A 17,022-nucleotide genomic window follows, 5' to 3' on the forward strand; every position below is an offset into this window, starting at 1 on the left:
TCCTGCTTCTCAGAAGGTCCTAATGTTCTTCATATGTAATGTGCAGATTTCTGGAAAATTATGAATCACGTACTTCTTTTCCTGTAAAAATGTCAGCTGTTCTCTAGGATGGCAAATCTGTAATTCCTTCCATAGAGCAAAACAAATTAAGTAAGACTAATGAGGGTGGTAGGGAGAACATTTTGAAGAATGGGAAGGAGAGCAGATTGATTGCTGCAGATTTTGCAGCACATCTGTGATGGGGAAGGGAAGAGGGGCTGGTTTCATGTGGATAACATGGTCCATGCATGGGACTGGAGCACGGTAACAAAAAGGATTTATCACACACCAGTTCATTCTGATGGTGACTGATAGGGGATTTATGAAGTATGCCGGCTGCTTTAATACATCTTCCTGTTGACTTTAGTCCTGTTTGCACTGGATTAAGGATTGTCTAGGGCAAACCAGGTGAGACACCAAAGAAATTGGCAAGGACCTTCCAGCAAACACTGTCCATCCCCTGACTGTGAAGGTACCAAACGCCAACAGTCCCAAGGAGGGGGTGTTGTACAGACAGGAACAAACTTGTGGGTGCTTGAAAACGCCTTCATGGCCTTTGCAGTGCTACAAAAACACATTGGGTGTTAAGTTTCTTTGTGATATTTGCCCTTTATTGAGATTATCTGTGTTTTTCTTCTTTAATCATCTTTTGGGAGCCAAAACACAGCAAAGGAATAATTCCCATTTATGAGCTCTTCTCTCAGGTGAAACTTCATCATGCAGCTGCAGTAAGTAGAATTCCCATAGCAAAAAGGGCATTTCTGCCTGTTTGTGAAATTCCCTTCATTTAAAGCAGTAATTTGATGTTGAGAAGAAAGGCAAACAATTACAGCAATCCCTCTCTGTGGTACAAGTACATTCATGCTTTGTCTGCCTTCTGCCTGCAAAGACAATATTTACATATGCACACAAATCACATCACATATTGAACCAGTGCTAGGACTGCAAATATTAAAGCTGGACTATTTTGTTTATGTTTTAAAGACCTGATGATCGGGAAATGCCAAGGCATTGATAAAATCGACGGCTGCCAGGTGATTTGCAGGGCCCATCTTCAGGAAGTTGCTTTCTGAACATCTGCAGACATTAGGCAATACGGAAATTTATTTCATTGGCACCTTCCTAATGAAGCCCTGTATCATCCAGCAAGGAATGAAGAGGAGAGCTGTGCTGGTACCCAGTGGATTTTCTTCCTGAGGAGCAGGTGAGGCTCTGGGAGTGTGAAGAGCAGCACAAAGAGTCTGTCTGCCTTCAGCAGCAAGCTGCATGTTGAGATGCCAATGAAGAAGTTACCATGGTACACATGCTGCCATTTAATTATGGCCTTTCCTGTAAAGAGCCTGGCTTTAATTAAATGGCAAAACAAAGTGAGAACTTTTCTCCAAGCCATTTTGAAGTGCTCACTTCCTCCTCTGTGTGCTGCGGTTTATTAGATTTGAATGAGTAATGGGGTGGTTTCATTTGTTTAGTAAAATTAAAGTGGTCGGTAACAATTTCCTGTCTGAGCAAACTGTGGGCTGATTAATAATATTTGGGATGGTGGTGAAGAGGGGTTTTTTTGCAGCACACAGGTTGTGCTGCCTAGCTGCTGCTGCTGCTGCTGCTGCTTGGGGGTTTCCAGAACTGCTGATGCTTCACCAGGCTCAGCCTCAGCTCTCACTCAGACAAAAGCTGTGCTTCCAGGGCTGGGCTGGCCCAGGAGCAGCTTGGAAAGTGCCCTCAGAACTGTACACCAAGGCAGTGTGGAGGAGATTTTGAAGGAGAATTGATCTTTCTTCTCACCCAAACAATTAATAATTTGAGTTTGCAGGGCCAAGCCTGGGTGGGTGTGAGCACTGGAACCACCAGGTCCAGCTTTGGAGCAGGCAGCTCTCATTTGGGATGTCAGAGAAAGTGTTTGCCTGGTGCTCTCCTGCCTGTTTTCCACTGCTGCTGTAGGGATGGCCACCCCTACATGGGATCTCTTTACTTTTCACAGAAACACATCCTGCTTTAAGCTGCATCAAGCAATTTCACAGAACTCTATGATTCTGGGTGAAAACTCCAGAGCATCCCATTCATTTGAACTAACAGCAAAAAATGGGAGGGAAATCAAATGCATTGTGCAAACCTTGACATGAGACTCGGTATTTTCACTCCTCCTGAAAATCTCAGAGAACTTTATCTCTGTTTATACGTGAAAAAGGCTGCACACAACCAAGGGCTACAGTCTCCCAACCTGACTTGCCAACTTACCAGTTGACAGAAGCAATATCTGGCCATTGGTTTTCCCACATAAATCACAGGTTTTTGCCTGAATTTTATTAGTTATCTCTTCAGAGAATCAGGCACACAGATGGGTGCTGACCAGCTCACCCAAAATCCGGAGTGACATAGTCCTCCTGCAATGGGCATTTGGGAAAGGATGAGCTCAACCACAGTTATTCCTGCTATGTCTAGATGCTGATGTGGTATTTCTGGTAAGTAAATGCTTACTGCTTATAAAACAGCTTGGACTCTGATATGACATATCAGGAAAACAAAAAAATTTAGGCATAGTCCATGAATTTTAAAATGTGGCGACAGACACAGAGGCAACACACCAGGCTTGTTGCAACACCTACTGAGTCTGTGACAAAAATGCTGTCTCCAATTATTGCTGTGCAGCTGATGAGAAATATAATGCCTTTGCCATCAGTAAGCAAATACAAGGGCCTGTCAGCACATAAGACTTCAAAACCCTACATCAACATCCATCCTTGTTTAAAGAGCTGATTCAACAGGCTGCTGACATGGGGTTTTGCTAGATTTCTTCAGCCTTTACCCACTGATCTTCACGTCCACACATGAGCATTAACTCAGTTTGCACTTTCTGGAAGCTGCAGAGTGTTTCAAGGGTCACAGCTAGCTAGAGAGTTCATTAGCACAGATTCTGTAAATAAAATATTCGTACATCAGTGCCAGCCCTTCCTATAAGTGATGCCTGAGCATGCACAGCCTCCACAAGAATTGTTCCAGCCAAGGTTCAGTTCTGAACTGCTGGAGTTCCCTTGAATTTTACTGACGTTGGTGTTGAAAGGAGAGGCTTAGCACCTCAAGGAAAATGTTGGTGGCACGTGGACTCAAGCCATCACAGAAAATGCTCATTGTTATCTCAGGATCGTAGCTCGCTGTCGCAGGGTTTTCAGCTCAGAGAACAAAAAGTAAAATTGCTCCTGTGAAGGGAAAAGCACATGTTAAGTTGATCTATCTAAAAAAAAAGCCTTTAAAAAGAAGCATAGTTCTTTCCTTAATCACACTTCCTAACGCAGATAACACCGAGCCTTTGCACAGAAAGGAAGTCAGAGAAATGACGCCGTTCCACATGAACAAGCAGGTTGCGTGGGCGTAGCCGAAATCAGAAATTACACTAATAAATAATGTCTGTCCTCTGACAACCCAAAGTGTTCTGCAAATGTTATTTCAGTGAAGCAACATGGATGGGCAAATATCTCGCCGTTTTAGGGCTCAAGGTTCAGAAAAATGTAACAATGCAATTGTGTCTCGCTGGAGGTGAGACACAAGGCCAAGGAAGAGCAGGAACGACACGCCTGTGTTGTGACTTGTAGACCTGTGGTTTAACCACCAGACAAGAAAGGGCTTATTAAAATTAACAGTATTAGAAAAGATTATGCTCCCCAGCAAAATACCGAGTTCCTGTGAAGACCTGTGAATCGCCTGCACAGCTTTTGCAAGAAGTTATTTAAGAGACGATGTCTGTGGTTCTCTGTGCGTCTGGGACTTTTGAATAGTTACACAGGAGTCAAACATGTCTCTTTTCACCTCGTCTGCAAAGCTTAGATTGCAGGTAGAGATAAAAACTGTCTGCTTCACAGCAGGAAAACAAAGTACTTAGAGCTACCCCTTCCTCATATAAAAAGAAAACGTCTTTCTTGCTAAAAGTTCACAACCATGAAATTGCAGATGATTCTCCAAGCCATATGATTGGCCAAAAGTCATCTGAGAATCTTAAATGACTAAAAATCAGATTGACTCCTCCAATATGGATCCTGGTTCAGGTCTGGGTGTAGGTGGTGAAACATGGCTAGCACTCCTTCCACGTCATGCTACACATGCTCTTCTTCTTCCTTGAGTCAGTCCTGGTGTTTCCTCCCTCGATTTTAGCACCTGGGGGAGGTCATGAAACTGGACCAGGACTGACCCATTTAGCCCATTAATCATGTTTGTCACAGAATGAAAATAAGCAACTGCAGCCTCTCCTCCTGTCATGCTCATTGGAAGGGTAAATTCAATCAGCAGCTCATTTCCATTACCCACAGGTTCTTGCTTAAAATTGGCAGTTTCCACTGCATTAAGGCATGGGCTTAGATGGCAAAACCTGGCTCTAGATTATAGGAAGAGAAAGTTTGGGGGTGTTCACCTCTCAAATTTCCAGCATATTCACACACGTTTTCTAATTTCTGTTTGATTGAATAGTATTTTCCATAAATAAATAAAACCCAAATGGGTTCTAATTTTACACAATTCATGAATGAGCTTATTTTAGATCAGTTGCACAAATGTTTTTTTTTTAAATCCTTCTGGGCTTACACACTACTCTGCTCTTTCTGACCCTCCAGCCTATGTTCCTTTGTCCTACCCCACTTCTGCACTTTAAATTTCAGTGCACAACTTTTGGCAGCCTCTGGACCCTGTGTTTTTGACTTCTTCAGTCACAGAGGGGACAAAACACAGACTGATTCAAGGCAGGGGATCTTGTTTAATGCCACCAGATCCACAATTTAGGTATAAACAGTTCTTTCCAGGATGACTCTATTTCAACATTTCTGTGTTTTATGAAATATTGTGCAACAAGGTGATACACAGAGACAGGCTCAGGCCAGAACTGATGCAGCAGTGCCATCCTGTACTTGGGTTATGATTAATTCTGCCTTTCATCACATGAAACGTTGGCTATCAATCTCCTTCCCCTGTTCTTCTACTTCAATAGCAGCAGAGACACTACCTCAGATATATTATGGTGCCATAAAGGAGGCTGATTATTTATTTAGAAGAAATGAAATATGGTTTAATGGAGCGTGTATTGGGCTCCAGGCCAGTGAATGGGTTCTGGTCTTCTGGGCTTCAGTGCAGATTCTCAGGGTTTTCAAAGGCAAATCAGTGTCAACTCATGAACCCTTTAAAAGCTCATCTTGGCTCTCCCCCAGCTCCTCTGCTGGCTGAATTGTAGCCCTTTGCCTGACTCTCCCACCACTTGAGACGGGACAAAAATGGGTTCCAGCTCTTGATGAGCTCCTTAGTCCTGCTGGACTCTAAACACCAGGCTCTCCAAACCTCACTCGCAGCCAGGAGAAGCCTGGCCCATGGGAGCTCGAGCTGCTGTCCAAGAAAGTGTTTCCCATACGCTTGTGAGCACCCCAGGGGCACTGATGGACAGGTCACAGCAATGTCTGACCTTGCCCAAGATCTGGGCAGTGCTGCCCACGGCCCAGGTTTCCAGCATGGGTTTTACTTGGTGCTGGGCACGGCTCCCACCAGCATGGATTGGGATGTCTCAAGGGAATTAAGCCTAAAACTCCAGTTTCTCATGTCTCTCCAAGCTCTCACTGCACTCTCCAGCAATCCCTCCACCACGGGGATGGAGCCCTGGTCAGAGATGAAAAGAAGCATGTATCAAAATGAAACCACGCCGCTGGGGAATAAAGTCACGTAGCTATGGGAAAAACATGTGTCTGTGAAGACTTGCCTTGATTTTAGCACACACATTCTGCTCGTTATAAACTGTCTTTTTATATAACTTGACCCAACAACATCTGCAAAATTCTTGCCTTTTTGAAAGAGCTATGAATAGGTCACTGTTTGTTTCTGATTAAGCCTGATTCATTTATCATTCTGGTCAGCCTTTCATTCCTGTAAATACATCTACTCTCTAGTTTCTCAGTATTTAAAATACATGTTTCATAGTAATTCTGAGGTCAGGAGCCAGTCTGCCAACGACCATTTCTACAGCATAAAGTTTATTTTTTCTGCTTGTTAAAAAAAATGGCAGCATGCTTGCACTAAATCACCATTTTGAAAGGAAATTTATGGTAATCATTTCTGTAAAAGCTTTAGGTAATGGTTGGTTGAGTGTTTAACTGTAAACTGTTCCTAGGGATAATTCAATGAAAGCCCTGTTCAATTAGTTGCACAGTTATAACATTGATATACTGTAGGAAGTGTAAAACATTTAGGGATAGCCATTAGTAAATAAACTGCACAGGTAATAAGCTCCAAGTTCCCAAACATTGATTTTTCACATCTTCTTACACAGAAGTCAATTTTAAAGCAGAGTTAAGGCTAAAGTGCATTTTGTCAGATTCAGAGCCTGCTGGCTAATTAAAATCAAATCTGAAAGAGCCTAAGAAACCCAAGGATGTGCCTGCCCATATGATAAAAATCAGCAGGGGTAGGGAAGGAGGGACATGTGGGGACACTGGTGGAGAGGACACGTGGTCCTTGGCTGCCGTCCTGCCCACTGGGCAGCTGACCCCAGCCCTGGCTCGCCCCAGGGGATGGCCAGGAGGACGTGGGAAGGAGCTGGGAGCCCCACAGGGGGCGGGAATAAGGGCCAGACACAACTCTGTAAGCCTGATTACTTGGCTGCACAGAGAACAGCTTGGCTTTTCACAAGATTTCCACTTGAGGCATTGACTTTGTGGTTTCTGTGTATTTCCAGAACTATTTTGGTTTCCTGCACCAGGTAAACCCAAGGGATGTCCCAGGAAATGAGATGCAGGTTGACCCTGCTGTGTGATGCACACAAGAGCTGCTCCAAGGGCTCAGGGGACTCGTTAATCCCCAGCTCCAGGGGATTTCAGCTTGTGCCCATCTCACAGCTCTCTGCTCAAGCTGCTGTAAAACCAAGTGACCACATCACTTCTCCAAGCAGTGTTGGACTAATTTGGGCTTGACAATGGAGGTGATAAATGAGTTGTCTCTTCCCTGCACAGCTGTGCTCTGATCTCGGTATGATTTCATCTGTGTTTCTAGAAATCTAGACGTTTCCAGAAATATCTGACTGAGTAATCTCTCCATGGCTCTTCAGCAACCCCAGCGGCTCCTACCACTCAGCCTGTTTGTTAAAATTAGCAAAACATTACATAAAGGCTAAGACAGTCCTCAGTGTGGTGTTGTGTTAAGTGAGTTCAGCTAAAGAGTGTTTTAACCAACACAAACTAAACTAACCTTCCAAGAACAGGCCGTGGGCAAGGCTGGGAAGTTGCAAGAAACATGAGGTAGCTGCTGGGAGAATGCAGACAGATGTCGGAAACATTTCTCCATCTGTAAACAAACAAACAGCCCGACACCCAAATCGGGCCAGTCTGGTGGAAAATATCAAAGTCATGACCTTCATCAGATGAAAGCAAACAGATTACCCAGCAGCAGCAGCAGCAGCACTCACGGTTTTCCGTATCTCTGGGTACGCTGTGCTGGCTTTGCAGGCTTCTCCAGGGGAGACGAACCCAAGTGACCGCTCTGGGTTCCAGTGAAGCTTTTTCGTTTCACAATCACCATCTGAAAGGGGACAGGCCAGTCTCTGTTTTTGTTTTCTTCCTGGTGATCTCCTCTGTTTTTATGTCTACTCCATAATTTCCTTTTTTTTTTTTTTTTTTTTTTTTTTTTTTTTGTTGTTGTTGTTGTTGTTTTGTTTTTCCTTCTCCTTTCTCCTCCTTTCCTCTCCAATTTTATCATTTTCATTTAGTTTTTCTCTGTTAAACTCTTTAACTCCCTTAGAGCTCTGCATTTGTACTTCTTAAAACTAAGTCCTTAATCCACCAGTTACTTACACGTGCATTTGTTGAAGCAGCTGAGTTTAATATGCCACTTCTCATTCACTGTATCATATTCCCCAGTTACAAACATAGCCTATTGAAAATATTAAAAAAAATCCCCTCACATGTATTTTAAGTCTTTCAGCCTTTCACATGGTTGAACTAATATATTAGACGTGATGACAAAACCAGATGCAATTTCCCAGCCTTACCTTTAGTTCTGCTGAGGAATAGCCCCACCAGGATAAAGCCCCATTTATTTCAGCCAGGCATAGACTGTGAGTGTCTTATTGTTTTGGCCAGAGCTTTGAATAAATAATCATCTAGGATAGGATACTTCCAATTTTGATTTCAGATGCCTCACTCCCTTCCAAGAGATGAGTACAGAGTTGAGCTGCAGGAGAGGGTTGTTTTCAAATTTAGCAAACAGGAATCCTTTTTGCACATCTGACCTTTGGCGTGTCTGGATGAATCCTGGTGTTTTCACAAAGCTGGTGTGTTTGTGAACAAGTGTGCAGCCAGGGCACCTCTGTTTGCCTACTTTACATGCCCAAAATCATATTGTAGCTCTTGGAATCATATCACAGCTCCTTCACAGCCTCTCACTGTGGCCCCAGACCCTCCTGGCATTCACTGCTGGGGGAGATGCTCCAGTGGGAAAATCCCATTGTCAGCAACTGGGGATTTCAACCCCTTTTCTCCAGCTGCCCCCTGGGATAACACCACCTCAAACTCACCCCCTACCATCCTGTGCTGCCCACAGGATAAAAACCCCCTGAATCCCAAGCCCAGCAGCTTCTGCTGACCCCATTTGCCTCCAGCAAGGCAAACACGGAGCAGAGCGGAGGTGGAAAGCCGAGCTTTGCGTTAAGCAAGAGCGCTGTGGGACCCTGCAAAGGAAGATTTGTTTGTGTGCTGCTCGCCCTGGCGTGCCTGTGCACGTTTGTGCTGCATTCCCCAGGGAAGCTGGGCTCCAGGGAGCCGTGTGGGAAGCTGCTGCTCCGTTCCTGTCTTTGATAAAGCGGTGGTTGAGTCCACCTAGGAGAGCGCAGCTTTTGCGGTCTTTGTTTTGGCAAGGCGGCTCTGCAAAAGTAAATTGAGTTCCCTGCTTTGTAAGCTGGGATGATTTTAAAATCTCCTTCTGCTTTTTGAAGTTAGTTGGGACAATTAAAGTTGCAGAGAGGTGATAAGTAGCAAAAGGCAAATTTTGGGCTGTATGTGCCTGGGATTTGCCTGGTGAATGAAGCAAAGCCAAAGGAGGACAAGCTGCTGGGGTTGTAACAGCTAAGGGGAGGCAAACACAGATTATTCCTTTGTAGGGAAAGTAAAGAGGTGCAATTCTGCCTCCTTGGACTTGAACTCAGACAGGTAAGGTGAGGCAGGGGGACAGAAAGTCTGACACTGCTGCATCTGTAGGGATGGTGTAGGAGCTTTATGCACAGAGTGTTCATCACCCTAACCTGGGGCCAGCCTGGCCAGGGACACCCCAAAACAGACACCCCTGTACAGACACCCCTGTACAGATCCCCCTGTGCAGACACCTCACCCAGAGAGCACCTCCAGGGCAGAGGCAGCTCAGCTCAACTCAGGATGCAGCTGCACTTACCCTCAAGTTCAAACCTTGCTACAAAGACAAAAGCCTTGGGGGAATTTAGAGGATATTTTTTTTTGTTGTTTGCTTAGCTTGTGGGAGTTTAATGTTTAATCATTGCAGAGGAGTGAGTGGGTTACTCATGGAATTGTTAGCTGTGATTTCTGCCTTTTTTTCCTTTTGTCCTTTGTTCTTCCTTATTGCATTTTGTGGACTGAATTGGCTCCCTATCACGGCCCACCGGCCCTTGATTTCTCAAACTGCAGTTTTATAACATTCACAGGAACGTCTTCATTTAAAGAACTCAAATTAAGGAGTCAGGAAGTGCTTGGGTGGCTCCATAACCCCACAGGAGGAGTATGCTTCCCCAGCAGACAGGCACTGGTCCAGGGGGTTCCCCTCACTGTGGGTTCCACCACTCCTGCAGATCCAGGAGCCAACTCCACAACCTGCTCCCGGCCCTTACCCAGGAGAAGCAGCACTGAAATTCCAGAAAAAAAACAGTTCCTGATTTCTCAAAGGAAAAAAAAACCAGTTTATCTCCAAACTCCAAACAAGGGAACTGTTTGTTGTTAAGATTTTGGGATTTTTAAAATCCAAAACCTGTATCCTACAAATAAAACAAAATATATCCCTAAAGCTGTAAAACAATGTATGGACCCAGAGATAAACTTGCAACTACCTGAGGGAACCCTGCAGGGCTCTTCCCTAAAGGGCAGGTTTGTGCCCAGCACAGCTTGGGGCTTTCCCCACCAAAGGTTCTCCTCTGCTCTCTCCCAGCCACAAAAAACAGCTGCTCTGTTTTGTCCTTCTTTTGGCCACTCTTTTTTCCCTTAGAAATGTCAGATCTGGCTGTGGTTTGCCACTGCAAACCACACTGATATGCTTTTAATGGAGAGAGACAAAATTATTTGATGATTTTGATTACTCTTGCTGGTTAATAATTAATTAAAACAGGACCATAAGATACTTCTATTGGGTTTGTATTGCTTTTAACAAAACTGAAGGATGCTTTTAACAAAACTGTAGCTCAATTAATCCCTGTAAAAAGGAAGCTATGCCTCTTAATTGACATCAAATATTTATTTCATTTTTTAACACTGAATCAGGTCTATGTCTGTCCTTTCTAAACTTAATTAATCCTTGTGTTAGAGGTCCAAAGACATTATTTAACATCTGCAGAGGTATTTTTCCTAGAAGTGAAGTCATTCCCAGTCAGGCACATGCCTCATGCCACTATAGGTACTTGTAAAGTTTTCTAAGGTGTGATGAACCTAAAGAATGATCTAATGGAAAAGTCAGTTCTGGGTTTTTTTATTTCCCAAGACAAAGCAGGATTGACATACGCAGTAATCTTTTAACCATTAATATCAGAATTGCACTAAAAAAGACAAATTATGCATTTCATAGCTTAGCTACCTACAGAATAATAATAAAAAACCCTGAAATGCCACAGAACAGCCCAATGCACCTTCCAGAAGTGTTGTCATTCCAGGAATCAGGAGAAACAAAAACCCAATGCCCTTACCATGGGAACATATGGATATAATATATATCTCTACCTTTGAAATATAAAGCCACCAGGCTAACAGAGATAAATTTTATGTGGCTGGATGACCACAGTAGCTGGATGGCAAAGGCAGCATTTGGCACGGGAACAGCTGTCAACATCTGTGTCCCTTGGGATGCCAGATGGCAGGGAGCAGAGGTGCAGCTGACCTGGCAGTGCTGCTGTTTACACAACCCCTCCGAGCTACTGCCACAACCTGTGGAGCTGGTTTCAGCAGGAGTGGAAACTCTGTGGAGAGCAAGGAAATGCTGAAAAGCCAGACAAGCTGGAGCAATATCTGGAGCGCATTGTCAGTGAAATAATTTTCAGCAGCAGTTCAATTTCAGCCATGGTCAGCCCTGAGTGCACTCCTTGATGACAACAGGGCTTGGAAAAAGGGGTCCAGAGGAAACGTTGTCTCCTAAAACATCCTTGGGGACCAAAAGGAGAGGCCAGGGTTGCCTTCCTGCCCTGGGGCAGGCCCTGGCTGTGCCCCAGCCACAGGGGCTGCTATCTCCATGTAAAATCCTGTAAAATGCCCACCTCAGCAGGCCTGGAGCTGGTTCTGTATTTTCCTGGGAATTTCCTGGTTCTGGCTCCAGGTTTGTCCCCATCAGTGATAAATCCAGGGTGCATTCTGGATAGGAACTGTTGGCAGCAGGGGATTTTACAGATCATGTCGTAACTGCCTCTATTGCTATAAGAACGTACCAAGAGAGCCTCATTCTTACACTGGCTTTAAAAAGTATCAATACAAGAGAGAATGTAATAAAGACAAAAAAAATTTTAAATTGGTAAGACCCAATTTGGGTAGCTTTTGATGACAAAATATTCTCAATGGATTTACAAGCAGCAACCAACTGTGCAATGTGCACCATGTGCAAAGGCTGTGGCTTCCCACACTAAAAACCAGAGCAGCTGGAAGTTACAAGCACCAAAATTTGGTCGAGTGTGGGATCAGATTTTGAGCTGTTTTAATTCCAATGGTCAGTTTTAATCTTTCCTCCAACGTAAATAAAAAGGAACCTTACTGAAGGCAGCAGAGTTTTTGGGATGGCACAAAGGGAGGTATAAAAAGAAAATAATGCTGGGAGTTCCTGGGAGCTCTTCAGAAACCATGAGACAGGAGAAATGGGGATTGCCCAAAAAGGGTGACAGGCATTTCACCCAAGAAACAGGAATTATTAGGGCTGAAATTTGCTCAGTTTTTCTGATCAGAAAGCAATCTAAGATATAGAGATTACAAAATAATTTCTCTGAAGCAGATGTAGAAGAGCACTCAAGGAACAACCGGGGAAGGGGACACCAACAGGCTAAAAAGCCATTTGGGAATGTCTCCAGAGCCTCATTGTTTCACATATTTCCTAAATCTAAACATTCAAAGGTTTTTGCATTCCTTCTACATACTCTGAAATTATAACAAGTATTTCTATTTTCCTTTTTAAATGTAGGCACAGAGTTGGGGTTTGGGTTTTTTTTTTTCTTTTGCTATCTCCTTCAAGTTGTGTAATGTAACGTGGTGGATTTTATAGGGATGTTCTTATCTTTTTAATAAATATTTATTAATAGCTTACTTTATTTTATGAGCTTAAAAGTTGCAATGCTAGCTGTTAACCAGAGCCTCCATACACTCCAGCTCTTGAACATTTTTTTGATGGCTGTGTGGGTAACACAATCACATGCCAGTGGATGAGCCAAGGTGTTTTCTCTGGAGCTTGTGCCAGTTTTGGGCTTGAACACTGCCTCTGTGCCAGCTCAGAGTTCCAGGTGATACCTGAACTGGCACAGCACCTGCCAGGGCAAGAGTGGGCTGGGAAAAATGTTAACCCCATCTGAAATTATCAGCTGAGGCTGTGCTGGTGCTGTCCTGTGTGTTACAGACCTGTGGCAGCTTTTACCTTGCACTGAGAGTCCCTGAAATTCCTCCTCTGATGTAAAACACCACATTTCTGCTTGGATCTTCACCTGCAGAGCTGTTCTTCCTGTGAAAAACCCTGAAAAACAGGCCACCTGTGTGGGCATCCCCATGGGGAACATCCACAGGGGGGTACCAGAGAGGGGTTGAGGGCTGGTGGCACCAGCAGTGAGACTGTCCCCATGTGGGACGCTGCTGTGACCAGGTGGAGAAACCCAGAGTGCCATCACCGAGGGATTTCCCACCCTGGGCAATACCAGCCACAGCTAAGGCAGAAGGGTGTGCCAAGGGCAAGGACCTTTGGGATATTTGGGATCTTGCTATAGCTGAATAAAACTTTTCTTCCTTTCTCTCTGTCGTGGTTTAACCCCAGCCACCAACCAAGCCCCACACAGCTCACTCCCCATCAGAGACACAGGGGAGGGAATCCAAAGGGTAAAAGCAAGTCTGTTTAATTGATTTAGTGCAGGACTTTGGGCTCCATCTCTGCTGGGGGTCACTGAGGACAGGAGAGGCTGCAGGGAGTTCCTGTGCCCCAAAGCCAGCTCAGGCCAGGCCACTGCTGCCCTGCAACTGCTTCTCTTCCCCTGGTTCAGGCTGTTCCTGCTGTAGTAGTTCCTGTGAAATACAACTCAAATCGTGGCTTATAACAATTTAAAAGGCACATCCAGTACAATCTCCAGCCCTTTGAGGACTACTGGGACTTGCAGCAAAGTATAATGTTATAGCTGTTGGTAAAAGCACAAATGAGAGCAGCTTCAACCCCCAGCTTTACTCTGCACTGTCCTGGCTAATATAAATGTAAATTACCTTTGTAACACAGTGCATAGTGAAATATTAAACAAATAAAACACACAAAATAGTGAGCCTCTGCCTCCCATCCTGCCCCATGACAGCAGCAAGGCACTGTCCTGACCTGACTGCAGCAGCAGGGTGAGCTGAAATTCCCCCAGGCGCTTTGCATACATTTCAGTGCAGAATACGCCCTTTTCTGAGGAAGATTAAGCTCTCATCTTTTAAGCTTTGAAATGAAATGAAATGAAATGAAAGCATTTCAATCTTTTTATTGCAGGGACACTGTATTTTAAAGACAATTCTCCTTTTTTTTTTTTTTTTTTAATGTGGAATGGTTTTAGGTTAAAATAGACAAAAGGGGGAAAAGGTGGGTTTTTTGGTTTTTGGGGGTTTTTGGCTAATAAACTTTATATCTAGAAAGATGGAAGCAAAATAAAAATTCACTGTTTGGTGGAATATGAGGAATCACCATATGCATTTTAGTATAATGCTATGAGGAAAGAATGAGGAAAACAACTGCAACATAAGAATATTAAACTCCTAACAAACTCAAAGTGTTTAAATATGGCTCTCAGGGAAACAGAATATTTAAAAGGCTGGGAAATTACTTCATCACTGTATATCAGTGCTTATCCACAGCAGCTACATCAGGATGCTTTTCTACTTCAACATCAAATTAATAACAAGACCCAGCAACTGGCAGCTGAAGCTGAACGGATTCAACCTCCACGTGAGATTAAATTTCCAAGCTCTGTCAACATCATTTCATCAGAAGAGATGAAGTTTTAGCCTTAAAATGCATATTGCAAATATGCTTTAAAGCAGCTTTTGAATGAAACTATCTGCTGATACGTGCAGGGATTTTAAAGCTGCTGCTCCTTTCCTCCTCGTGGGAGGCACAGGGAGGTTTTTCCTGTGTTGCCCTCAAGGTGCCCATGACATGCAGAGCTCTGCTGAAAGGAGGGAGGGAAACCTTCTGCAGTGCTTTAGCTGATTACCTGCAGGGCTGGAGAGGATGTTTTTCCTACATCACCTGTTAGGCTCGCTCAGGAATCAGTGTCACCTTCTCCAGCTTCAGCAGCTGGCCACAAACAAGGGTTTACTCCTGAGGTGGACAGGACAACCTCGTTTCTCAGAGGTTGTCTTGCTCAGAACTGGAAACCCTGAAACAGCAAGGGTTGTTCTTCCCCAGGTCACTCTGGCTGAAGCCTTGGAGAATTTTTGGTCTCTCTCCATTATGGCAAATAATTTAATTAGGTAATAAATACTACCTAATTAGCCCCATGCCACTGCAGTAAACCCAGACATTCATCCTCTGGCATGGAGTTTAATGACTGAAAGGCTTTCCTTGGATGCTAACACTGAAGGTGTCAGCAGAGTAATGACCTTGCCTGGCCACAGCCTCTATGAAAAGCAGTCCCATTGAGGTCAGCAACACCCCTCTTAAAATAGTGCACAGGAGGCATACTGCATGTGGATGGAATTTGCAATATTGAACCCATAAAAACAGAATATAGTGACAGCATTTTGCTCTGCACTCAGTAATTCACTAGCCAGGCTTTTTTTCCTGTTTTCCACGGCAACATAACTGTTAGTTTTTATTTTGTTCTGCACTCAGTAATTCACTGGCCAGGCTTTTTTTTCCTGTTTTCCACGGCAACATAACTGTTAGTTTTCACAAAACCTTTTTGTCCCAGGCCGAATTAATTTCTTTAGAGCAATGAAGTGAGGTTTTGTTCATAGATCTTTATTTCTGCATATCTATAAAGCTGCTGAACTTCCTCTGCTGGGTAAAATTATCCATCATGAAAATACAACTAGAAAGTTGTATTTTGGAATTTTTGGATATTTCTGCTTCTTTGCAAGTTGTGTATTTATATTTACAAGATATGTATGTGATTTGCATATTTCTATTTGAGTGTTTGGATTTATATGGATAGATACATGCTGCTCCTCTGGCACTACTGTTCCTCCGGGAGTTTCTACACCTTGTGAAATAAACACTTCTTAATGGTGCAGATTGCTGCAGGTCACTCACCAAATGCTATTTATTATAATCTGTATTCTGAGTAACTGAAATCCCAGCAGGAATTGATGTCCAAACCCTCCTGGCTGTTTCAGTGAAGAGAATCACAAGCAGGTTCTGAGTAAAGGACTGGCACAGCAGGGTTCTGCCAACACTTTTTGCCAGCCACGAAGACTTTTGTGGGGATACCTGCCAGCGTTTGAAAACTATGAATAGAGACAACTGGAGAGGAAATCAGTGTCTGTCTCATCATCCTGCTGGAATATACCGGGCTCTGAACCAATTCCTGCTCTGAAGTCAAGTGGCATTGCATGGAGAAGAAGCCAGTGCAGACCTTGTGCTTGAATATTTTTAGACAGGGGGTAAAAGATAGATTCTGTCCTTTGTAATCTCTGTGTGCCTACTTTGTAGCACAGGATAGGAGAGTCCCTGGGCCACCCAGTCACTTCACACCCAAAGTTTACCTGTTTGTCATCACAGTCACTTTCAACTGTTGCATTTGCACATTCCACAGAGAGGAATACTGAAAATATTGAGTTGTTTTGAAGCCAGGGAGCTCAGCTGAGCTTTAAGTAGCCTCTGCACCACTCCAGTTCATAACACCAGAACTATGAGAAGCTTTCTACTGAAAGCAAGTTTTGCTTTAAGTTGTGGCATTAGGAATAACTCTGTTTATGTCTTGGACATCAAAGATTCAGAACTCCTCATCTTTTGGTTCTCCACATGTGAATTTCATGAAAATGCTTTTGTGAACATCACAGCTGACAGAATGTGGCTATTTTAAAGTGTTTGTGTCTCAGTCTAAGTAAAGATGGTTCCTTATATACCTGATTGTCTCCTCACTAAATTAGGAGAATTAGGCCACCCTAAAAGCAAAGTTGCAGTAGTGTTCCATGATAGAAACTATGGAAGAGTACAATATGAGGTTTGCTACCAAATTCCAATAAAATACACTCCTTTTAAATGTAATCATCATCTATTTAGCCCTTCCTGAGTCCCACTGTCAGAATCCATGGTTATTCAAACCTTGTGTGGGAGGCTGGGGAAAATATTTGCAAGTTAAGGCATATCAGACTTCAGGCTGCTGTAGCTTTCATGTGTTGTGGAATGGCTTTTGACTGCATGGATTTTTAAGAGCAGAAAGGGTGCACAATTTTGTAAAAGGCTCTTCCACGTGCAGTGTGATGGCAGGACACATCCTGCAGTCATTTAATAGCTGCCACAGCCCCGATGGTTCTGTTAGGATGAGAAATGTCATTTTTGAACTCTAATGGGGGAGAGACGTGGTGCTGCCCACTGCTAATTGTCTTGTAT

This window comes from Onychostruthus taczanowskii, unplaced genomic scaffold (genome assembly GCF_017590055.1).
Source record: "Onychostruthus taczanowskii isolate IOZ18803 unplaced genomic scaffold, ASM1759005v1 scaffold5, whole genome shotgun sequence".
Classification (NCBI taxonomy): domain Eukaryota; kingdom Metazoa; phylum Chordata; class Aves; order Passeriformes; family Passeridae; genus Onychostruthus; species Onychostruthus taczanowskii.